At 45.4% G+C, this 24,402-nt stretch overlaps 1 long non-coding RNA gene across 10 annotated transcripts in view; it reads left to right on the top strand.

Moving 5' to 3' along the window:
- LOC117874538 overlaps nucleotides 1-23,971 on the top strand; it is a 39,728-nt gene extending 15,757 nt beyond the window's left edge. Inside the window, exons 2-5 of one of the 10 annotated variants that reach the window (XR_004645015.1) lie at nucleotides 4,739-4,945; nucleotides 17,989-18,042; nucleotides 18,687-18,834; nucleotides 23,836-23,971. This is a non-coding gene — a long non-coding RNA (uncharacterized LOC117874538). Of the gene's footprint in view, nucleotides 1-4,738; nucleotides 4,946-9,199; nucleotides 9,342-9,545; nucleotides 9,570-9,597; nucleotides 9,619-9,665; nucleotides 9,685-9,735; nucleotides 9,755-17,817; nucleotides 17,839-17,988; nucleotides 18,043-18,686; nucleotides 18,835-23,835 lie in introns of those variants that run through there. The other 9 variants (XR_004645013.1, XR_004645014.1, XR_004645019.1 and 6 more) reach the window with 9 other exon arrangements.
- Nucleotides 23,972-24,402: the final 431 nt, after the last annotated feature.

The following is a 24,402-nucleotide window of genomic DNA, read 5'->3' as shown; positions in this document are numbered from 1 at the left end:
CAGTTTGGATGCAGATATCTAATCTATCTGATTTCTAATAAAACTCTTCAAGTTGCCAGGTGCTAGGGTGACCAGACAGCAAATGTGAAAAATCGGGACAGGGGGTGTGGGGTAATAGGAGCCTATATAAGAAAAAGACCCCTAAATCGGGACTGTCCCTGTAAAATCGGGACATCTGGTCACCCTACCGGGTGCATATAATGCACTCATACTTTAATGAATGAGTTTTATAGGATTCACTACTGTTAGGGACAAATGTTTCAACGTTCACATCCTTATGGACAGAGAAGACTTTAAAGAGTTTGAGCTGTGTAAACAAGCTATGTTGCAAAAGTCTAAGCTGACCCTTGAAGGACATAGGAGAAGGGTTCAGGGAGTTCAGAAAAATGGGGGCATGACCTATACTAAGGTTTCACTTCAACTTAGGGGTTATGTAAGAAAATGGAGAACTGGTTGGGGGTTACCATGGTTGATGAGGCCTAGGAATTAATGGGTTTAGAACAATTTTATAAACTGCCACCCTGACCTAAAATCAGGGTTAGCAGAAAAAGATTCTAGGGATTTAATGATAATGAGGTAATTGGCAGACTGATATGTACATAGTCAGCTAGGGTTTGATAGAAAACTAAATAGGGATGAAATGGAATCAGAGGACAGGGAGAAACCCATGACTGGAGGGAGGGAAAACACCTCCAAGAAGCTCGGGGCGTGGGGGAAGCGGTGTTCCGTATATGACCGGTGGGGTTACTTTGCCCGGGATTGCCCTGTCCAGGCCTTGAGGCTCAGTGCAGTGCTGGAAAGGCCAGTTTCCCCCAACCTCAAAGAGTTACCTGTGTGATTAAATCTCCGGAGGGAGGGAGCCACCCAGCCAGAGCAACCATGGCATATAATGTTCCTGCTGACACATTCACATCTCAAACCACTGCCCGTATGCCAGGCTTGCACCCTCCTGGGTACAGATCCCTCAGATGGCCAGTGGGAGTGGAAGATGGTGGTCAGTGAGGAAATGTTTATTGGATGGAGGGATACTGGCACTGCTAAGACTATGGTTAAGCCCCATGTCGAAATACCCATCAAATGCTCTGTATGTGAAACCTGGGTTATAATTCCTTGTGTAAAAACCTTCACTTTACCTACAGCAGCACTTTCTATACAGACCCAGGAAGGGTCAGAGGTGCTGGCTGTACGTATATTGTCAGATATTCCATATTTTTTGCTATTATGGCTTTAAAAGCAGAATGGGTGAATCAATCCCCCTCAGCTCCAGATCGGCAAGCGACTGTGTCAGCCAAAATGCAGATGGGGTAGCTGACAGGGAGGAGGGGGTAGAAGGCTGGGGTGGATCCCCTTGCCAGTATCCAAAAGGAATCAAGTTACCTTCCCAGAGTATGCAGACAAATACATGAGGAGAGAATAGATGAGACTGCCTCCTTCTCCAGGGAAGTGCCAAGAGCTACTGACTTAAAGAGAAATTCTCTTGAATCCTGAAGCACAGTCCAGGGATGTAAGTTCTCTGCCTACCCTTCCCAGAGAACCAAAGGCAGTACAGAGCATGGCAAGGACAATGTCTCCAGCCAAAAGTAGGGACACCGAGGCAGCTGCTGTGCACTGCCAAATCTATGACACCCACCCCATGGTGGGAAATGCCCTAGTAAAGGGTTCAACTGCTGCTTGGGAGATGACTAAGGTAACTACAGCCAGGAAAGAGTGGGGACTTCTTCCCACCCCACAGTCTCTGACTGCCTGATAGTCTGAGAAAATGTAAAAAAACATAAGCCGGGTCAAGCCACACACCTTAACTCAGTGTGTGTGGAGCAAAAGGCCACCACAGTGGGGTGATCAGTACTCTTCTTCCCCCAGAGAAGCTGGGGTTAGGCCACCCTCTATCCACTCTCTGCCCTCCAGGCAGCTTTGAAAAACCCTGGTCAGGGTGGAGAGAGAAGCAGGTTTCCACCCAAGAGAGGTGACTGCTGAGGAGCTGGGAGCCAAGGGTGGGTGCCCTTGCTGGACCACAGAGGGGGAATACAGGTGCCATTGCCCTGAACTATGACCACAACATCTATATTTAGGTGCCTAATGATTTCAGTTATAAAATCTGCTTGTAACCTATCTTTGAGAAGCAGTAATAGCGCTATTGTTTGCAGCAGGCATTTGATATTTGGCAAGGAGAAAGCCCTGGGGCCAGAAAAGAACCTTTTCTTAATCTGGTGAAATTCCATTCAGGTTTGGCCAAGATATAAACTTTTAAAAATTACTATTTCCCTTCTGTTGCTTACTTTCCTCATGATAATTTTAGCAGCATGCCAAAAAAATAATAGCTGAACGTGGACATGCTAATCTGGGCTCACGGTGTTACCGTGACCACCATCACAGCAGCACACACTTCTTGTTAAGGTAACACCCATAAGCCGACAGCTTCTCCAGTAGTGGGGCAGTAAGAATTCAGCCAGGCTACCCCTCAATAAGCTCTCTCCAAACCCATCACATGGTTGCAGTTGCCCATCCTCTACTGGAGGGGCACCACATGGAGAAGGAACTCTAGACACCTACCAGGGAGGGAAGAAAGAGAGTCAACTGAGCCAGGCTGCCCCGATGCCCTTCCAGATCCAGCACATATCCCAGTACAGGGAATGGGATGCTGGGAGCCAACTGTCTTTGGCCTTCTGCCAGCTAATGCTGCAGTGCTAAAGATTCAGTTTACACTCTGCTGACGGTGCACAATTTGGAGAATGGTGTGACAGTTGCACATAACAGAATTTGTTTTAAGAGTGTAGTGAGTGAGAGGGGGAGTGGACAGAAATGAGAATAGAGATGTTGGCAGAAGAGAGATTATGTAACACCTTGAAGATGAAGACAAGAAGCTTAAATGTGATTTTACTTTGAAATGTGTCTATGTAAAACAACTCTTTACTCAACAGAGTAGCTCACTCATAGCTGCTGACTTTGGTGACAACGTGTTTTCTCTGGTTTTTATTTCTACAAGTCCTGTAGCGCCAACACAGCTCTGGGAGATGGAAATAGATTCTATTCTTTCTTGTGCATCATCAACAGCATTGTTTATTAAGTTCCAATCCATTCCATCTGTACAAATCCAGTTAAAGCAATAGGATAGCAGAGGTACCATTGAGGGCATTATATGAAGAAAATGGAGTTGCACAGGTTTAACTGAAGACAGCTTGTATGTATAGAATCTTTACTACTGGTGATGGTGCATGACAAAGAAATAATTCATCTTGACTCTCAGATCCCAGGGTAAATTTTGCAGGCTGGCAGCCTGACTTTTAAACTGAGGAAATTTGATCAGGTGCCATTGAGAGACAATAAAAAAGCACCAAATAATGGTATTTTAACAGATCTGCTTTTCAGAGCAGAACCCAACTTTAAAAAGTTAAGAGAAGGGCATGAGAAAACTTTTAAGAAATCTTTATCTATCTCATCCGTAATGTTTTATGACCTTTTTAAGGAATTAATTGCAAAGGAAAGACAGTGGTATATACTGGAGCTTATAGCTTACTGGTTTGCTTGTAGAAACTTAAAGGCTACATCAAATACATCTTTATTAAAAACATAGATTAACAAAATTAGTAAGCACACTCCAAATGTATTTGGTAAATCTACAGAACTGTTGCTTCTTTCCCTTTTGCTCCTCAACTTTTGTAGCAACGTAAATGTGGGGGCCTGCTCATAGGAGGTATTGAGCAACCATCTATCCTATCGTAGCCAAGTGGAATTGCAGGACGATAACCCCCACTCAGAATCAGGCTTTGCACTTTGCTACCTAGGAGGTAGAATTGCAAACTAGGGCAGTTAGACAACTGCAGTACAGCAAAGGTATCACATTCTGTGGAAGATGAGTTAAACATCAAAACTGAAAATAATTTACATGAATCTTTATTACCTTTGGATTGTTCATTCTGTTTTCTTTCTCAAAGCTTCTGGTTGCTAAGCCACCTCTGTGTATTTAAAACCTCCTGTCTGTCATAGCTAATCTACGCTTTCTGCTTGTTCCAATAGTTAAAACAGTAAATGGTAATGATGGCAGAAATGGAAGTTTTAGGTTTATGTATTAATTGCATGGAACTGCAAGAAGAGATTAGCTTTACAGATAGACTCCCACGTTCTTTCATGCAAATTAAAAAAAATAAAAGGGCAGATCCCTATCACCTTTGGCTGTGATTGCATCAGCTCTCACAAACCTACGCGGGTTTGGGAATCAGAATGTAAGGTGGAAGATTTTGAAGGAAAACCCAGGTTTTGTAGGAAGAGATACTGGTGATTCAATGGGTAGCATTCTTCTAAGTACTAAACCAGTACTAGCATGAAGTTAGGGAACACTGTTGTGATGAATATGGTGTAAAAATAAGGTCCTGACTTCATGTCGTTGTGAAAGATTCCAGAGGTCTGTTTAGCCTTATGTCTTCACCAAATTCCAGTATGAACAATTACCTATTGCTTCCCTAAGTTCCCCTGAAGTTTCAAATAAGTTTAATGTTATTCTTCACTTCCTATCCTAAACTTCTATGGAGAGTGGATGTGCTTGGTTAAAGTTACCACATTTTACCCCAGATAAAGGTATGTTTCTGTAATTGTTTAAGTTTTTCTTTCACATAGATACTAGCATTCATGGGAGCAAAGAGTTTGGGGTAGAAATACCCAGATTCTACACTGGGAGAAGTAAAGTAATATTTTAATTAACAAAATGCATGTGGTAAACAGAATCCCTCCTTTATATTCCCAGCCTCTTCCTTCTCCTCTCTGATGATCAATGATTCCGCAATCCATTGTTTACAACATCACAATTCACCAAGTGGCAAGCAATTATGATGCTCCAAGCATCAGTCCATAACATCACTAAATGAGCCAGGCAGGAGGAGGCGAGATTGAGAGGGCTTTTATTTGACTACACATCCTGATAAGTAGTGACTGGAAAAGATATTCTGAAAAGGTACATAATTTTAAAAATATTATTTAGCTTTATTTATAATCTTGCCTCCTCCTGCCTGGCTCATGTAGTGATGCTATGGCCTAATGCTAGGAGCATCGTAATTGCTTACCACTTGGTGAATTGTGATGTTGTAAACAATATATATATAGTGCTGGTCCAAGTTAAGCATGGATTCTGTAAGGACTTGATCCTGCTCCTCATCAGGTTAATGGAAAGATTCCCATTGATTTGAATGGTGCAGGATCAAGAGCTAAGAAAGTAGGTTTATTGTTGCATATGTAATTTAGAGATGACCCGGGATTTAGACTGAGTAGGTTTACAGTGCTGGGTAAGCACTCTTTTTCTCCTACTTTCTCTCTTCTAGTTGGTGTAGTGATTGGCAAATGATGTGGAGTCAGGATTCCTACCTTCTACTCTCATCTCAGCCACTAATTCCTGAGCAATCTTGGGCAAATCACTTTACTTCCCTGTGCTTCATCTTACCCATTTAAAAATGGTTATAATAATGTTTATGTACCTCACAAGGATGTTGAGGCTTAATTCATTTATGTTTGTAAAGTGCTTGGTTTTAAAGTATGATCTAAGTGCATTCTCTCCTCTCCCTTCCCTTCTCCCATCTCTTTACTTTCTACTTGCCCCTATTATCCATCCGTGTGTGTCTTTTTCTGACTCTTAATATTTCTTTAGGTCTTTAAATATAGAACATTGGTATCAGTTCCCGACTTGTCCACAGCTCCAAGCTGTCTAATTTGTAGTTATTTGGTGGCTTGTAATTTTCCATTGGCTTTACTTCTCAGCACCAGATCACTGCCATATACAGTAAGCTCCTCTGTGCCAAAGTACTGGGTGAACCCAGGCAGGTGCAGTTGATTAAACTGACTGAAATGTCCTCTAAGCAATTTTGGATGATTTCCAACCAATCCATGTGTAGTGTAAACAAGAGACATAATCTGTCTGCATATGGAACGGGCCAACAACATTCTAGTGCAGGCTCACGCAAACAAAGTAGATGAAACAGTATCTCATGTCATATACAGGAGAGCATATTTACAGATGTGACTTCCAATCACACAGTGATATGAAGAGTTGCCTGTAAATATCTTTCCTTTTAAAAAATATACATATATTTTGGGTATATTTTGCAAATATTAAGACTGTTGAAAGATACAGGCTGAAGACAATGTATACAGCATGTCCTCATGCCATGTATTCTAGGTTAGTGGACATCAGTTCGTTAGCAACACTAGTCTTTTAACAGCTGCAGATTAAAAAGGATACTAGCAGTGAAGAAATTTTGTAATATGAACAAATGTACATTATAGGTTGATTCAAGATATCAGCAAACTAATTTAACTTATAACCTCTTGTAAATCAGGCTTGAATTTAGGACTGCAGAGGAAGAAAGCAACTCCATTTACCTGCTCTAACATAAAGTATGATGCTTTTTTCACTTAGTAATAAATCAAAGACTCAATTTTAATGTAGATTATACATAACAAGAAAATCAACTGTGTTTTGTAACTTCTTTCCCCCCTCTAGCTATATCTCTAGTCTATAATTATATGAATCATCATGGCTCACAGGGACATGTTGACAAAGGAGCTGTAGCAATTTTTGTAACACTAACAGTGTTGCCTGTTGATATAAAAGGGAGTCAGGTTTAAAGAACAATTTTGGCGTTGTTACTGCAAAAAGCAAGATTTAGTCCATAATAAAGAACATAAGCAGTTTGTGGTGCCAAACAATATCCCTCTGAGCCCCCAAATTTAATACTGTACATTTATACTGACTTCCACCCATGTATGTCAAGGCACTTTTACAAATATTAAGAGTCATGCACTTGGAAGGAAAGAAGGGTGAGATGAGAGGTATTATACCTTTCTTTACAGATGGGGAAACAGACACAAAAAGTTGTTTCTTGACCACGATAACAGACTTCCTATGTATGTCACAATCAAAAATTGTAGCCCATTTCCTGGGTCTAGTGCTGTGATGTAAGTCATCCCTCTTTGCATCAATACAACCACACAGGTGTTGGCCTTAGGACATAACAATCTTCCTGCTGATGTTTGACTTCTTAGGGCCAGGTTTTCAAAAGAGCTCAGCATAATGGGAGATGCTGGGTATTTCAAAAAGAATCTAATCTCAGTTGTGTGTGCTGAGCACTTGAAAAACTAACCCTTAGTATGTTTTGCTATCAAGGAAACATCCAAGTAAGTCTTTGTCAGAGGTGAAAGTAAGCCAGTATGCCGTACCGGGGCAGCCCGGCTTCCCCAGGCGGCAATTTAAAGGGCCTGGGGCTCCCAGCAGCGGTTGGAGCCCTAGGCCCTTTAAATTGCCGCCAGATCTCCGCAGCTGGAGCCCTGGGCTAGCGGCAGCGGGGCTCTGGCAACAATTTAAAGGGCTGGGGCTCCCGCTGCCTCTACTGCTCTGGGTCCTTTAAATAGCCGTCAGAGCCCCGCCGTCACTACCCCAGGGCTCCAGGGGCTATTTAAAGGGTTGGGACGGTGGAAGCAGGGGAGTCCTGGATCCTTTAAATAGCCCTAGAGCCCTGGAGTAGTGGCGGGGCTCCGGGGGCTATTTAAAGGGCCGGAGCTCCCGCTGCCTCTACTGCCCTGGGCCCTTTAAATAGCCCCCGGAGCCCTGCTGTCGGAGCCCGGGGGTAGCAGCGGCAGCTGGGGGCTCCGGCAGCGGTTTAAAGGGCCCGGGGAGGTAGCAGCGGCTGAGCCCTGGGCCCTTTAAATTGCTGTCGGAGCCCCCAGCTGCCGCTGCTACCCCAGCGGGGGAGGGCACTTACCAGTATAGGGCAGGCCCGGACTGGCTCTGATCCCCCATCCCTGCCCCTTCTGGGGGCCAGAGCTGGCCCCAACCCAGCCTCGTACCGGTAAGTCCCTATTTCTACTTTCACCTCTGGTCTTTGAGTATTGGACCATAGGTGGCAATATACACCTCTTCCTTTTTTAATATCTTTCCTTTCATACAGTGCCACCAACCTTGTCTGAGTTAGACTCTTGCTTCCTCCCCAAATATGAAAAGATCATAAGCCATGCGTGACTTTGGTTTAACAGTGTTTATATTAGAAAGACAGTGCTTTCTAAAATGGGAGCTCTCACAGTACAAGGCTGCATCTTATCTGCGTTTCTTAGCTATGTGAATCACCAGGCTCGTCATACCCACAAAATACAAATCTTTGAAGTGCCACACTGCACGAGCTGCTCTAGCATGTTTACCATTTTCTTCTAGCCTCTGGCAGCTGTGGATAAAATCCCATGTGGGCAGATGATTTTAAAATCCACCTGGGATTAAAAAGCTTGCCTAATGCACAGCATCTGGTTCAGGCTTCATAAACGTGTCCTGTAGTTACTTGGTCTTAACACCAACTTTGTGTGTGCGTGAAAGCAGGGTCTTGTTGTGTATAGTTTCCATGACTTCTTGTCATTCAGCAAGGAGGAGGAAGGCGGCAATTGGAAAACACATGCATGTGATGGGCATTTTGAAAACTAGCACAAGTGCTGGGACTTCCCTCTGTGTGTGCACTGTACTATGGCAATGCCCCAGCAGGCTATAGACAGCACAAATCCTTAACGCTAGAGTTCAGTAACGCCAGCTGCCGCTCCTGCCTCCGTCGTACCCCACTATCACTTCCCCCAAGCCCCATCCTCTGCAGAGGCGCCCAGCTACCTCCCCTACCCACTCGGGGGCACCCAGCTACCCCCCCATAACCAGCCCCACCCCCCTCAGGGGGTACCCAGCTACCCCACACCCCATACACAGCCCCACCCCCCTGGGGGGCACCCAGCTATCTCCCCAACCCCCTCCACAGACCCACCCTTCCTCAGAGATGCCCACATCTACCCACAGCCCCACCCCCCTCGGGGGCACCCAGCTACCCCCCTACCCCGTCGGAAGCGCCCAGCTACCCCGCGTCTCCCGGCTCCCCCCACCTCCATCCCCGCGACGGGAACAGGACTGGACGGGGGGCAAGGGGTGGGGCGTGGGGCTAGGGCTAGTTCGGGGACAGGGATGGGGCGGGGCCGAGGACACGTTCGGGGGCGGGGCCGAGCGGTGTGGCGCAGGGGGCGGGGCGAGGGCACGTACGGGGGCGGGGCCGAGCGGTATCGGCAGGGGGCGGGGCGAGGGTACGTACGGGGGCGGGGCTGAGCGGTGTGGCGCAGGGGGCGGGCCGAGGACACGTTCGGGGGCGGGGCCGAGCGGGAGGCGGGGCTGGTGGCGCCGCGCCTGGCGGGGGGCGGAGCCTGCGGCGCTGGCGTGGGGCGGCCGGGGGCGGCGCGCTCTGAGCGCCGAGCGGGCTGGAGCCGAGCAGCAGGCGGGTGTGTTCCCCTCTCCCCGCGGCGGGCGGCCCGGCGGCGGCGGCGGTGCGAGTAGGGGTGGGCTGGTGCGTGTCCCTCTCGCGTAGCGCGGGGGCTGGTGCGTGTGGCCGCAGGGGGCGGGCGTGCAGGCGCGCTGGGGGCGATGGGGGCGCGTGTGGCAGGGCCTGCAGGTGTGAGAGGTCGGGTCCCTCCGGGTCGGTCCTGTGGGTGCTGAGGGGAATTTACTTCTCGTGACAGCAGCTCAGTGACCAGCTGGACAAGTGTCCCCAAAGCGGGTGGGGCGGCAGAGGCAGGTCCGTCTCCCTGGTCTCCGTCATTCCCTGCCCGCGTAACTGACAGCAGGTGCGGACCAGGAGGGGACAGGCGCTGGACATCCCCGTTCTCTGGCTGGGTCAAAGCGGGGGCGAGGTGGATTTTCCTGACGCTGCTGAGGGATCTCCTCCTCCGCAATCTGCTGCCGGGCTGTCTCGCCAATTAGGTTTATTGATGAATTGCTGACCCTCGTTTTTTAAAAATCAACCCCCCCCCCGAATACTCCCCTTTCTTTGTCCTCCCACCCTTTGGAAGAGACGGGGCTGTGAAATGGGCTGCCCTGCGTGAGTCAGATCACAGCCCCTGAGTCCCTGTGTAGTTCAGTTTCCGTAACTTTATTGGCATGCTGGGTAGAGCTGGGCGAAGCTGGGTGAAAGTTTTTGGAAAAATAGTTTATTGAATGAAAAATGAATTTTTGATCAATATGAAACTGTTCATGAGTTTCACACAAATAGTTTTGGCTGTTAAAAACAGCCAAAGGAGAAGGGAATGGTGGTGGTGATGCTGCTGTCGCTTTCTAACATTCTGACCTTTTAGTTGAGTGGTTAGGGCACGCATCTGGGATGTTGGAGACCCAGGTTCAAATATCCGTTCTGGAACAGGCCCAAAACTTATTAATTGAAAATTGTGAAAAATTTCACATTTGGCATGACCCAAACCAAACTTTATTTTTTTTGTTTTTGGAACTGCCACTAAACACACAAACAAAACAAAAAAATCAGTTATTCTTTTAGCTTTAATAATGAGGCATGCAAGTATTAATGTATTAAGTTCCACTTATCTTTCTCAGACAGGATTCACTCTGATAATGAGGTTTTATACAGTGTGTCTAGTCATATTGTTAGAGCAGCAGGCTATGTGTGGGCAATCCTGTCTCCTGTGGTCTCATTTTCCTTTGGTTGCAGGCTGTAAAACAGGTTAAGAATAGCAGAACTTATTCTAATTTTATTGTAGAGTTGCCATTTGTGAAGGGACACATACATGTGTGTGGGAGAGGTTGATGGGAATTTAGTAAGGCAGAAAGTGTGGTATTAGAGTGATCAGGGTTTCATTACTTGGTGGGTTGTATTTCTGCTCATTTTAGAGACCATCCAAGAAACAGTGTTTTATAAAACTAGTGACTTATTTCTAGGAGACAAAGCAGGCAAACTCTCTTCCTCTATAATTAATCTCCTTCCCTCACCCGAGTCTATTTCTTCTCTTGCTCTAAATGTCCAGTAACTTTCGACCTAAGGAATATTGTTTCCCTTATATAATGTGGCTTGCATTTTTGGCTAAATATATTACAAAGTGTTCTCTTTACATTTTGAGATCTTTGCATAGCTTCCCCCAATTTATACAAATTTTACAAATTGCTACAGTGAAGGAATTGGGGGAGTTTCAGGGAACCTGTCATACTGTAGGTAAAGTAGTAGGTTTAAAGCATCAGAGTGGATTTCATATGAAAGAGGACACTTTTTTAATTTGAGAAAGTATTATTCCTTGCTACTTTATAAACCCTTACAGGCTGCATAGATTTCACCTTCCCATGTTTACATTGTGTAGTGTATGTAGTAATGTAACACAAAGATACTACTATGTAATTCTTGTACTTTATTGGATTTGATATGCACTTGGCTCTTGAAACATTATCGTGTGTCTGACCTCTGCTATGTAGAAAATGTTGGCTGCTGTTACTTAACAGTATTGTACACAGCAAATATTTTATCTAACTCTAGAGACCTATGTGTAGCAGCATTTAAATATTACTTGTATGCATTTTCTTTGCCCACCTGATTTCTGTTGGATTTTTGAGAGGAGGAGGTGAACAGCAGTTTAACGCAACATCGTCAAGGTTGGCAGGCCCAAAGCTTCACAAAATTTTTCTGAACTTTTCAGCGGCTCACACATACCCAAAATGAAAACAGATTTAAAAATTTTATTAAGATGATGTTAAAAAAAAATAGTGAACAGAGTTTGAGCATAGAAGTTTCTGGTTATCAGGGAATAACATACAGATTGAGGGTGCAAAGTTTGGTTTAAGATAAGGTGGCATGAGGAGTATATAATCTGCAATATCCCCGATTGGGGGTAAAAGGTTGATGGGTCAAAGTACAGACATTGAGATATGAGGGTATGAAGTTCATAAAGTGGCTATGTTCAGGTGTGGATAATAACGAGTGGATATGATGATGAGGATGGATTGACCCTCATTTGGTGAGATTTAATGTTCAGGGAGTTTATGGTTCCAGTTCATATGATCCAAAGGAGAAGGTCACTTGGTCTCTTTCTCCTAGTGGGAGAACGATGTCACTCTGGCTCACGCCTCCTGGTACTGTCGGTGGCCAGTGATGTGCTCGATGTAGATGTCCCTGGACCATCGGATGGCGTCTGAGACCATGAGGCGCCGCATGAGACGTGCGTAGCGTCGACCAATCCCGCAGGTCCACAGCACACGCTCGTTGCAGGGGTCCCAGGCGCCCAGGGCTCCGACAATCAGGGCGTCTATCTGTACCTCATAGCCCTTCGCTCTCAGGGTGTCAGCCAGGGGGGCGTACTTTTCCAGCTTACGAGCTTGGGCTTCGCAAAATGCCGGGGTCCTGTTCTCAAAGGAGACCGTGACGTCGACGAGAATGATCTTTTTCTGGGCCTCGTCGGTGACGACCACGTCAGGTCGTAGCTGGCTGTCAGTACCGGCGATGGTGCAGTTCACGGAGATCTCCCCTAGGCGTGGCGCGGTGGCTTTCACCAGGCGGTTCTGGATGGCGTTGTGGCGCAGCTGCCAGGCTCTGGAGTGGGGTTTGCAGCTGCACAGGACGTGGGGCAGGGTCTCGTTGGGGTAGGCGCTCTTCCTGCAACGCTTGTCTTGGTTCCCGTGGCAGACGGCTCCATTGAGCGGGACGCAGTTGAGCCGAGCAAGGTGAATGAACCGCCAGTCGGCAAAACGGGTGAAGCCACCCACGGCGAGGAAGTGGTTGCTAGCGTCCCACTTGCTGGTCAACTCAAAGGCTTTATCCTGGTCCGGTTTACGCTTCAGGGTTTCCACGTACAGCGAGCGGATGGCGGCCTTCAGAGTCCTCTCCGGCAAGCCCCTGGCTGTTGGGGTGACGATGGTGTTGTCGTCCGACCTGATCTGCGGCACCCGGACTCCCAGCTCCTGGCGCTCCTTGCACCACTGCCAGCGGCAGCCGATCTGCTTCCCCAGGCGACGGGTGGCATTGCGAGTGTGGGACCACAGTGAAGCGATGTCGCGCCCGTCCCTTCCGAATTCCCCATCCAGGGAGCCGCTCAGGAAGGTGGCGATGTCTTGGTTCGAGGGGGCTCTGCCAATCCGCTTCTCTGTCGCATCACACAGGGCGTTCGCCGCAATGTTCCTCACCGTGGCGTCAGGACATGTCAGCAGGCGGAAGGCGTGGGTGATCACCGCGATGTCACACAGGTCACCCATGCAGGGGACATTGGCACTGCCGTGCCTGTGTGCGATGTAGACCAGCTCGTTGCTGGCTCTCTGGGGAAGGAACAGCCGCTTCTTCACCAGCTTCCGGATGATCTTGTCTGCGTTGTTGAGGGGCACCTTCGCCATGGCGGATCCCTTTAGGGTGAACGAGATGCGTGGGATCAGGAAGGTGTTCGGGGCGTTTATCTTCTGCCATGGTGCCAGCAGGGAGGCATCAATCTTGGTGGCATCCTGCAAGATCTCCTGGATGGTGTCCTCGGATGTCTGCCGGACACGGAACCCTGTTGGCGTGCCCAGGTGCTGGTATGCCTGCCCCTCTGCCAGGGCGGAAGTCCAGCTTCTTGGCATGGAAACCAGTTAACATCCAAGGTGTTGAGTTTTCACATGATGGCTTTCTGCACTGTACTTTTCCCTCTATACTTTAGAGAGCAGGCAGGATTTGCAAGAATCTTGCGCTCTCTGAAGTGCTTGGATATCCTGCTTGCTCACAATAGAAGAGTTCTCAGGCAACGGGATGGTTCACTGTGTACACTTGTCATCACAAATAAAAGCACATGTAGTAAGTTTTGCCTGAAAAATCTCTAGCACCATTTTAATGTATCTCTAACCAACTTCCCCCTTATAAATGCTTTCAGTTACCCACCTTTCTAGAGGCCCTCATCCAACAAGTACTTTTGAACCTTTAGGATAAAAGATTGTCAACTACAGAAGCACTGGTGCACCAAAAATCTCACTCTTCAGTGTAAAGACAAGGTCTTCTACCTGACTCTCCTTTGATTTGCAAAGACACTGTTCTTATTCTTAATCTCCAAATGTTAAGAAATCCATGCTTGCTTTTCAACATTCAGTGCTCTCCTATACCCACCTGATGACTCCTTCATGCTTCCTATCATATGCAATGACATTTCCCATTGTCATTTTCAAACGTTCTTCAGCCGCCACTTACATTACCGTTACCTTACAGTTCTTTCCTCACTTCCTCTAAATTTCCTCAACCATCCCTTTACAGACCCCCACATTTCTGATCCTACCAACATCTTCCATTCCAGGCTTTATAGGCCATCATGATGTAAATATGAGATTTGCTTTTCTATCATGTTCTTCATGGTTATAAAGCAGACTCCATTGTAAAATTGTTCTAACTTATTTTCCCTTATTGGCTGATGTAATGGTGGGTCCACTTCAGATCTAAGTTGAGAACATGGCACCCAACAATGAACTGTGCTTGGTGCTGAAGGAGATAAGGTTTTTACTTGGTTTAAGATCAACATCTTCAATCCATTTTTAAAACTTACGATTTAATATTTTGGAAGGTGGATTGGTCTGAGAACATTTTGGCAGTGTGGGCCTCTCAGACAAGGCAGTGACTTTATTTAGGGAGTCATCAAAAGGAGCACGAGTAGCCTGATGCATGTGTAGTATACATAAAACAACTTCAGATAAATTAATAAATTGTCAAAAGTGACCTCCACTTGTTCCTTCCCCATTCACTCAGGCAAAAGCCTAGATAAATAGATGAATCTTAATAATAACAAGCGAGCCTTGAAGCTGAATAAATTCTAGCTCTCTCAGGCCAACTGAATAAGTGAATTTCTGAGTCAACAGTGCTCTACAAGCAGTCTTCATAGTAGAAATTTCATTAGAAGGTGCACAAGTGATGCATCAGTGATGAATACGTTATAAATAAGGCTATGATTTAATCACGGGTATTTTTAGCAAAAGTCATGGACAGGTCACGGGCAAGAAACAAAAATTCACGGCCCGTGACCTGCCCATGTCTTATACCATAAATACCCCTAATTGAATCATGGGGGGTGGGGAACCCGGGAGGCTCCGCTGCCACTCTGGCTACCGCTGGGGGGGAGCCCTGGCTGCCACAGGATCGCTGTCCCGGCCGCCCCGGGATTGCTGCTGGGAGCCACCGAGCTGCTCCTGCCACCCCCCGGGACTGCTGCTCAGGTGTTCCCTGGGGCAAGCCGCACTGGCTACTGCTTGGGTAGTCCCAGTGGCTGGTACAGCTGGCCTTGGGGCCAGCTGCTTGGACAGTTCTGGGATCAGCCACACTGGCCGCTGCAGAAGTTACGGAGGTCGCAGGAAGTCACAGAATCCATGACTTTCTCGACCTCTGTGACAAACATGGAGCCCTATAAATTCCTGCGTAAGAGGTATACACATTGACTTCCAAAAATGCATGGAATACTCAAGGAGCTGACTGAGGAGATATCTGAGCCATTAGTGATTATCTTCAAAAAGTCATGGGAGAGATTTCAGAGGACTGGAAAAGGGCAAATATAGTTCCAGTCTATATAAAAGGAAATAAGGACAACGTGGGGAATTACAGACCAGTGAGTGTAACTTCAGTACCCGGAAAGATAATGGAACAAATGATTAAGCAATCAGTTTGCAAACATCTAGAAGATAAGGTGATAGGTAACAGTCAGCGTGGATTTGTCAAGAACAAATCATGTCAAACCAACCTAATAGCTTTCTTTGGGAGGGTAACAAGCCTTGTGGATGAGGGGAAGCAGTAGATGTGGTATATCTTGACTTTTGATGCTCTCGCATGATCTCACAAACAAGCTAGGGAAATACAACCTTGATGGAGCTACTATAAGGGGGCGCATAACTGGTTGGAAAACCGTTCCCAGTGAGTAGTTATCAGTGATTCACAGTCAAGCTGGAAGGGCATATAAAGTGGGGTCCCACCAGGCTCAGTTTTGGGTCCAGTTCTGTTCAAATTTTCATCTGTGATTTAGATAATGTCATAGAGAGCACACTTATAAAGTTTCCGGATGATACCAAGCAGGGAGGGGTTGCAAGTGCTTTGGAGGATAGGATTAAAAGTCAAAATGATCTGGAGAAACTAGATAAATGGTTTGAAGTAAATAGGATGAAAGTCAGTAAGGACAAATGCAAAGTACTCCACTTAGGAAGGAACAGTCAGTTGCACACACATACAAAATGGGAAATGACTGCTTAGGAAGGAGTGCTGCAGAAAGGGATCTGGGGGTCATAGTGGATCACAAGCTAAATATGAGTGAACGGTGTAATACTGTTGCAAAAAAAAGCAAATGTCATTCTGGGATGTATTAGCAGAATTGTAAGCAAGACATGAGAAGTAATTCTGCTGCTGTACTGCATACTGATACAACCTCAACTGGAGTATTGTGCCCAATTCTGGGCGTCACATTTCAGGAAAGATGTAGACAAATTGGAGAAAGTCCAGAGAAGAGCAACAAAAATGATTAAAGGCCTAGAAGACATGACCTATGAGGGAAGATTGAAAAAATTGGGTTTGTTTAATCTGGAGAAGAGAAGATTCAGTGGGACATAATAGTTTTTAAGTACACAAAAGGTTGTTACAAGGAGGAGGGAGAAAAATTGTTCTCCTTGTCCTATGCTCAGAGGTTAAGAAGCAATGGGCTTAAATTGCAGCAAGGACAGTTTAGGTTGGGCGTTAGGAAAAACTTTTGCCTAGGGAGGTTTTAGAATCTCCATTATTGGAGATTTTTAAGAGCAGGTTAGACAAACACCTGTCAGGGATGTTCTAGATCGGGGTGGGCAAACTACGGCTCGTATCCTGCCCGGCCCCCGAGCTCCTGGCCCGGGAGGCTCGCCCCCGGATCCTCCTCCCCCGCAGCCTCAGCTCACCCCCCCCGCCGGCGCAATGCTCTGGGCGGCAGGGCTGTGAGCTCCTGGGGCAGTGCAGCTGCAGAACCTGGCCTGACCCGGTGCTCTGAGCTGCGCGGTGGCAGCGGCATGGCCTGGCTCCAGCCGGGCGGTGCGGCTGTAGCGTTGCCAGCCACCAGTGCTCCAGGCAGCGTGGTTATGGGGCAGGGTGCAGGGGGTTGGATAGAGGGCAAGGGAATTCAGGGTGGTGGTCTGTGGATGGGGGTGTGGATAGGGATCGGGGGGGGAAACAGGGTTGAATGGGGGCAGGGGTTCCGGGGGGCAGTCAGGAAGGGGGAAGTTGGATGGGGTGGCGGGGGGCAGTCGGGCAGGGGTTCCAGGGGCAGTCAGGGGACAGGGAGAAGGGGTGATTGGTTGGATGGGGCAGGGTTTCCCGGGGGGGGGGCAGATAGGAGATGGGGGGCAGGCCACGACCCCCTCCCCTAACCGGCCCTCCATACAATTTACAAAACCCGATGCAGTCCTCAGGCCAAAAAGTTTGCCCGCCCCTGGTCTAGATAATACTTAGTCCTGCCATGAGTGCAGGGGACTAGACTAGAAGACCTCTCAAGGTCCCTTCCAGTCCTACGATTCTGTGATTGTGATCTACTAATTTTATGAAGAACCTACCCTGTTTAAACTTCACACCTAACTATTTAGGTTTTAGTGTTCTTTTGATTGGTATATGTGACAGAACTGTATAGCTGATGATTATGTCACTCTTCCTGTGAATAGAAGTTTACAGAGTCACTAGCGAGATGGTTTTACTCAATAGCCAGAAATAAGTGTAGTGATCCATAGGGTTGGGATGTCTCTATGGTGTTTTTTTGTTTTTGGAGAAAACCCTTTGAAATTGTGGTATTCTAGTAATATATCTAACTTTTCAGGAAGTAAACATGATTGGAAACAATTTCATTTGCATAAGAAGTTTAGGGTAGCAGAAAGTAGTAACCCCTGTGTTATGGCACCTCTATTCTTGTAAAAAGTGTCATGGTACCTTTAAGTGTTAGTGCCCAGGACCTAGGTTTTCAATGTCTCATCCAAAAGATAGTATTTCCAATAGCACAGTTACCCTAGCAGAATGATGGTGGTATTGATTCAGTTCTAGCTAAGAAGTGGTGCCAGCTTCTATAGTACTTGCTAAGGTGGGTGTTCTCTTTTACATTTACTGACCAAGTCTCATTTGATCCTGTTCAGATTGGACTAGATTGCAGTCTGGCTAATAGAAAATGTAATTAATCATGCTGTTAAATATTTCTGTATGGCCATTTGATTTTAATTATTATTTTTACTAGGTTATTCTGGGGCTTAGAAAGTTGTCTGGAAGTACTGGAGGTTACAGCACCACGGTAAGTACACTGTATTAAAATTTAGGCCAGGCAAGTTGGGAAGGGAACTGACATGGAGGCAGGCAGAGCAGGGAGGGGCACAGGGAAATTTAGGCAAGGCTCAGGAATGAATCAGCCCATGAGAATTGGGGCCATCCGTGGGAAGATTAACATGGTGAGAACACTCTTCATTTTTGGGAAAGGGAGTGGGTAGATTGACTGGTTTCTTGTTTGTGGGGGCAGGAAAGGGAGGTGAAGCTTGAGATGAGAATGCTGAAGATGAGTAATAGTTAGCACTTCACATTTTCATAAGGGTGTACAGACATTAAACCTTACTTACAGCATGCCTGTGAACTATGGCAGTATCCCTTTAACCATTTGACAGATGGAGAAACTGAGACAAGGATTTTAAATGACTTCCCTAAGATAATAAAGCAAATCTGTGACAGACAGGATTACAACTTGGGTGTTCCCAGCAGCATGCTCAAGCTACTAGTTTCTACTAATAAGTACAGTTTATTATCACAAAACTTTATTAATTACAATGTTTTGCATGTTTCAAAAAGGAATGAGATGAACTTCAGTGTAAATCACTGTTTATAGTTGTGTATTGTAATAGAATGTAACCTACAGTATTTGGAGTGGGTTTTTTCTCCTTGTTTAAGGTGGCTTTCTAGAAGATGACCATAGAGGATCTCCCAGAACCTTCCCAAGAAGGAGATTCATTGATTGAAAGATATCAGTTTTTATTCCCAGGCTCTGAAACATCAGTTACTTTTTCAGTTGCAGCAGCACCAATGCCTTCAGACTGTGGTATGTATATTTACAGAAGGCAAGTGTTTGTGAAACTACTTTGAGATCATGTGCAGTGCCTGAGTTTGAGAGAGTGAAGTGAGATTAAAGAATACCATCAATTTAAAAATTATGCTTCTGTTTGAAAATGTATCTACAGTTTATTACAAGTACACCTCTACCCCGATATAACGCGATCTGATATAACACGAATTTGGATATAACGCGGTAAAGCAGTGCTCTGGGGGGGGGGGGGGGGGGGGGAGGAGGGCTGCGCACTCCGGTGGATCAAAGCAAGTTCGATATAATGCGATTTCACCTATAACGCGGTAAGATTTTTTGGCTCCTAAGGACAGCGTTATATTGAGGTAGAGGTGTAATACCTGAAATTTCTACAAGTGAAATTAGTGGAAAAATATTTTCTAGTTTGTACATTTCAAAGTACTTTGTTTTCAGTCGGTTTTGCTATTTCTTCTGCACATTCAGTTACCATGACCTTCACCTGGTTTTTGTAGGCTCCTCACACATCAACTTGGAAGTGAAAGTTGTCTAAATTTTTTTTTTAAAAAAGAAAAGGTCTGTAAATCCACAAAAATTGGTAGGTTGACTCAAATGCAGGTGCAGTACCTGAAAATATTTTAAAATCACTTTTAAGAATTTACCAGATTTCTAGTGGGAGGGGCCCCATAAGTACTCCATTTTCGAAACACACAGTGGGACTTTCAGGGGGAAGAAAACTTCTCTTGGAAACATTGTGTTCATTACTAAGGAGAACAGTATAACTTCCATAAAGATAGTGGAATTTGCCTTTTTGAGATATTATTAAATTGTCTTTATATTCATCCTTTGAAAATAGAATTATATATTTGAAACAGGTTAAATAAATATTGTCCCATTTGATTTAGTGATTAATTGGAAATGTTTAAGAAAATCTTTACCCTCCCTTCAGATATCAAGGGTGCTTGGGAAGTGTAAAAAGCTATTTTTCAATTCTGGTTTCCCCAGGCATTGATTCCATATAACATCTTTATTGTACTTCCATGCTGCTGAACACTGTAGTATTCTGTGTTCAGGAAAATTAATGTTCTTGAGACCAATCTCAATTGCTGGTGTGAGGATCTGGGATTCATGGTTTTAAGGATTGAACATGCTGTATTTTAATATGTGAATATGTATCTTTTATTGCTTAATCCCACTTTTTTTGATGGATCTACTTACTCAATGAGCCAATCATTTCTGCCAATGATGCTGGCCTAGATTGCCTGTTTTTCCACTTCTCCCTCAAGCACCTCCCTGGTTTCTCCCATTCTGCACCCTGTGTGTGTGGGAAAACCTCCCTATCTGAATATGTAAAGGCACCACCCTATTCTATATCTTTCCTTAAAATCTTCTTGTGATATGGAGGCAGGCAAAGCAGGGAAGGGACACAAGTCACCAGTTAGGCAGTAGTTAGGCTAGTGGTGAGATGGGACTTCTGTTGTTCTGCTGAACTTCGTTTAAATGTAACCTCATCTGATCTCCCATACCACATGATTTCTATTTTGTCCACCTGTTGAAGTCTGTCTGAAATCCAGATTGTGAGCTCTCTGGGTCAGGAACTGTCGTCTTTGTTACTTAGCACAATGGGGCTTGATCCATGTTTGGGGTTCTGGGCAATTCCCTAACGTAAATAATGTAGGGGTTTGCGCTAATATTTATAGACTCCTATATACGACTTCGTGTTCAAAGTTTTGTTTTTTTGTTACATGCTGAAAGGACTCTGTAAAAATTGAGTCATGGGGTTCATGTTTGTTCTCTTAACTTTCCATAGCTAAGTTGCTCAGTTTACCAGTTAAAAAGATAATTTCTTTTTAACTACCAGCACCACAAACTAAGTCTGGGATCTGAAAGCTTAACTGTACACTTTCTGGTCTGTACATTATTTAACACTAATGCTTCTCCATTCAGATAACAATTCTCTTGCACTTCCAGAGCTGTCTGACGCTGTCAGGAATAAAAATTAATAACGAACCTTTATTTGTATCAAAATAATAAACAGATTTGAATACGCACAGTGAGTCTGAACTCTACCTTACCAGCTTTATTCCAGCTTCACTCTGAAACACTGTTTTTAACCTATTATAACACTGTAATGGAGAAGAGAATCGGAACCAGTGAGCAGAACTGTCAATAATATAGTTATAACTTCTTCTGTCAGAGGATCTCAAAGCATTTAACAAATATTTGTTTATTCCTCAACTCTATTGGAGGTTTAAGTGTGGCATGTGGCGTTTTCATTTTAGATTTTGGGGGAAACTGAGGCATAGGACGATGAAGGGCATTATCCTCTTTTTCACTAAACGTGAAGAGACTTGCCAAAAGTCTCACAGGGCATTAGTGTAGTAGTACACCTCTACCCTGATATAACACGGTCCTCGGGAGCCAAAAAATCTTACTGTGTTATAGGTGAAACCACGTTATATCGGGTAGGGAAGGCTGTACCTCCCCAAACAGCCTGGCCCCGCCGCCATCCGACCCCCACCTATTTCCCGCCTCCTGGCTGACCCCTCAGAACCTCCGACCCATCCAACCCGCCCCTCCCCCCGCCCCTTGTCCCCTAACCACCTACCGAGACCCTCTGCCCCTTATCCAACGCCCCAGCCTGGCACCCTTAACACGCCTCTCAGAGCAGCGTGTCAGAGCCATCCCTAGAGGGGGTGCGGGGCCCGGGACAAATCAGCCTCCCCGCTAGTCTCCTCACTGTCCGCCCAGCGCTCCCGCCCGCCCGGCCGCCGCTCGTGTCCTCACCCCACCTACCCGCCACCCACCCATCACTCGCCTCCCCGCTAGTCTCCTCATCGTCTGTCCGGCACGTCGCCCTGCCTCCGCCCACCCGCCGCTCTCCTAGCCGTCTTCCCACCCACCTGCCTCCTCACCCCCCTCCTGCCTGCCGCTCCCCATTCGCCTCCTCACCCCGCTTGCCCACCTACCTCCAGCCCGCCTCCCACCCTCAACACGCCACTCAGAGCCGCGTGTCGGAGCCAAACATGCTGACCCCCCAGAACGCACAGCCCCGCCCCCTAGAGCGCTGCTTTACCGCAATTTCTGCGAACCCATGTTATATCGGGTCACGTTATATCGGGGTAGAAGTGTAGTAGAGAAACCCAGCCCTGTTGACTTGCAATCCCATGCTTTAGCCATTAGATTATGTAGCCACTGTAATGAGTACAAAGATGCCATTTTACAGTCACCTGTTTAACCATAACCATACCAAAATGGTCATTATTTCTGCTCAGCCTGGGTACTCTCTCTGATTATCTCTTAATGGTATCTAGAGCTTAGCTTCAGCAATATGTGTGTGCCTTGAGAGAGCAGGTACTGGTTAAGAACCAAGGGTATTGGATCTGCTTTTTAGCCTCCTATCAGATCCTTTCTTCCTGTGTATGGTGGTGGTTGTGCTGTTTATCTGTCAGGTTTATAAAACGTTTTACTGTTTACTGGTATGGATATCATAGTTGGTGAACTGGTATATGCTTTTTATTAGTTTCTCTCCTCAGTATTTGTTTGGGATAGTATAGTTTTTTTTATCCAAATGGTTGTTATGTTATATTAAAAAGTTGCCTTCCAGTACAGAATAGAGAAACAACTTCCTAGCAGTTTAGAGATCTGGAGGAGATACATGGGAGATAATCATGGCTAGGCCACTGTCTGCTTGTGACTTGCTGTGATAGCTTTCAGCATGAGATTTTCTTGGGCCCAGAAAGAGGATAAATGTAATGGGTACGTTCTACTTATTCCCAAAGCTATATGATTTGTTGGTGCAGGGTAGCTTGTGTTAAGAAGCAAGGCTTGAGTGCTGCTGAGAGTTGAGATTTTTGACAGAATTTGGATTTGAATTAGAATTGCTAAGTGGTAAATAGCTTTGAAGCTCTACACTGTTTTCTGCCCTTTGGAGTCAAGGGGACGTGATGAAAGAAGCTTTAGAATATTGATGTGTGCGCTCCTCATTTGCTTTCTCTCTTGACCCAATTGAAGTTGTGGTGAGTCTCACTTTTTTTGGGAAAAGTCATGGCGATGCATCCAGAGGTAGTTTATACCATCTCAACTCCTCCAGTGTCATGCTCTCAGCCCTGTCCCAGAAGTCTGAGACCTATATTTATTTACTCAGAGTAATATCTCTGTCCAGCTAGCCCTGTATCTGCAACTGATGCAAGACAAGTTGACATTTTGTGCATTCATTATAAACCTTTTAGAAGGCAGCACCATAGTAGCCTTTGGGGTGATAAAAGTTCAGTGATTTCCAGTTTCCAATCACTGGCTGAGTAAGACACATCTAGTTTCCATTCCTCCTGCAAATAATCATAGCTATCCAAATTCTTATTTTCAGGGTTTAAAAATTTTCACTAATACACAGCATACTACCTTGTGTTGGTGGGGGACATACATAGGTTTTTAATCTGGAAGACTGTATCTTTGATGCCTGCATTTTGGGTTGTAGTGAATGCCTTTCCCTTATTATCCTGATTATTCTTTATTTCTGTTCTCCTGGATGTCATGTATAAGTGTGCATAGTTTTTCTGTGATATTATTTTTTTGGGGAGGGAGGGGCAGGTTCATAACGTTGAGTAAGCAAGTGCAAGTTCCATCACTGTAATTGAATCTACTAAGGGCTTGTCTGCGCTCAAGAATAGCTTTGATTCAGCAGTCTGTGACCAGCCTGAAGCATGGGTAAATGTCTGTTAGCATAATTGTTGCAAACACTTGCATGTCCTTGTCTAAACTTAAAACTCAGCCCCAGAGCACCAATACAGCTATACTGATTGCTGAATCATGGCTTTCGCAAAGTGTAGATAAGGCCTCAATGAGAAGAAAAGATAAAAAGTTAAGGGAAGAGGCTGAATTTGCTTGTGATTCTGAAGTTCAGATCTGTGCATCTCCTCTCTACTTCTTGCCTCAAAAAAGTTTTGAAAAGTAGATGCATTGTTGAAGCATTTTAATACCCAAATTTGCGTATAATACTCCAAATCTTTTCTTAAAAAACAGAGTTCTCCTTCTTCGATCCTAATGATGCAGCATGCCAAGAAATTCTTTTCAACCCTAAAACATCAGTCTCTGAATTGTTCGCCATCTTACGACAATGGGTCCCACAGGTCCAGCAGAACATCGATATAATTGGAAATGAGGTGAGGAATGAAGGAGGATTCCTGAACAGTTTCAGTGTTCAAGAAAAATTGTATAGTGTTGATAATGATCAGAACTGATCTTATTCAGTAGCCGAAATAATAGGTTCAAGAGATTGTTTTTGCCTTATAGCACATAGCTACTGACCAGTATAACAGTGATATAGGCACCAATACAGTAGAGGTGACATTCAGCTATCTTTGCGAAAGAGAAGGAAGATCAGTATATAACTATTCAAGCAAATTATGAGAAGGAAGGAAGTATGGGTTGAAGAAACAAATAGAGAAGTTCTTTTTGGAACTAAAATGATTAGGATTTCCCATCTTCCACTTTTCTGTTTACAGTAACTTTTAAAATTCTGACAAAGGTGGGACTTGCAAAAGCAACTAACAGGTTTCAGAGTAGCAGCCGTGTTAGTCTGTATCCGCA

This window comes from Trachemys scripta, chromosome 3 (genome assembly GCF_013100865.1).
Source record: "Trachemys scripta elegans isolate TJP31775 chromosome 3, CAS_Tse_1.0, whole genome shotgun sequence".
Classification (NCBI taxonomy): domain Eukaryota; kingdom Metazoa; phylum Chordata; order Testudines; family Emydidae; genus Trachemys; species Trachemys scripta.
The sequence above is the reverse complement of the archived record's forward strand: the minus strand, read 5'-3'. Positions and strand labels throughout refer to the sequence as shown.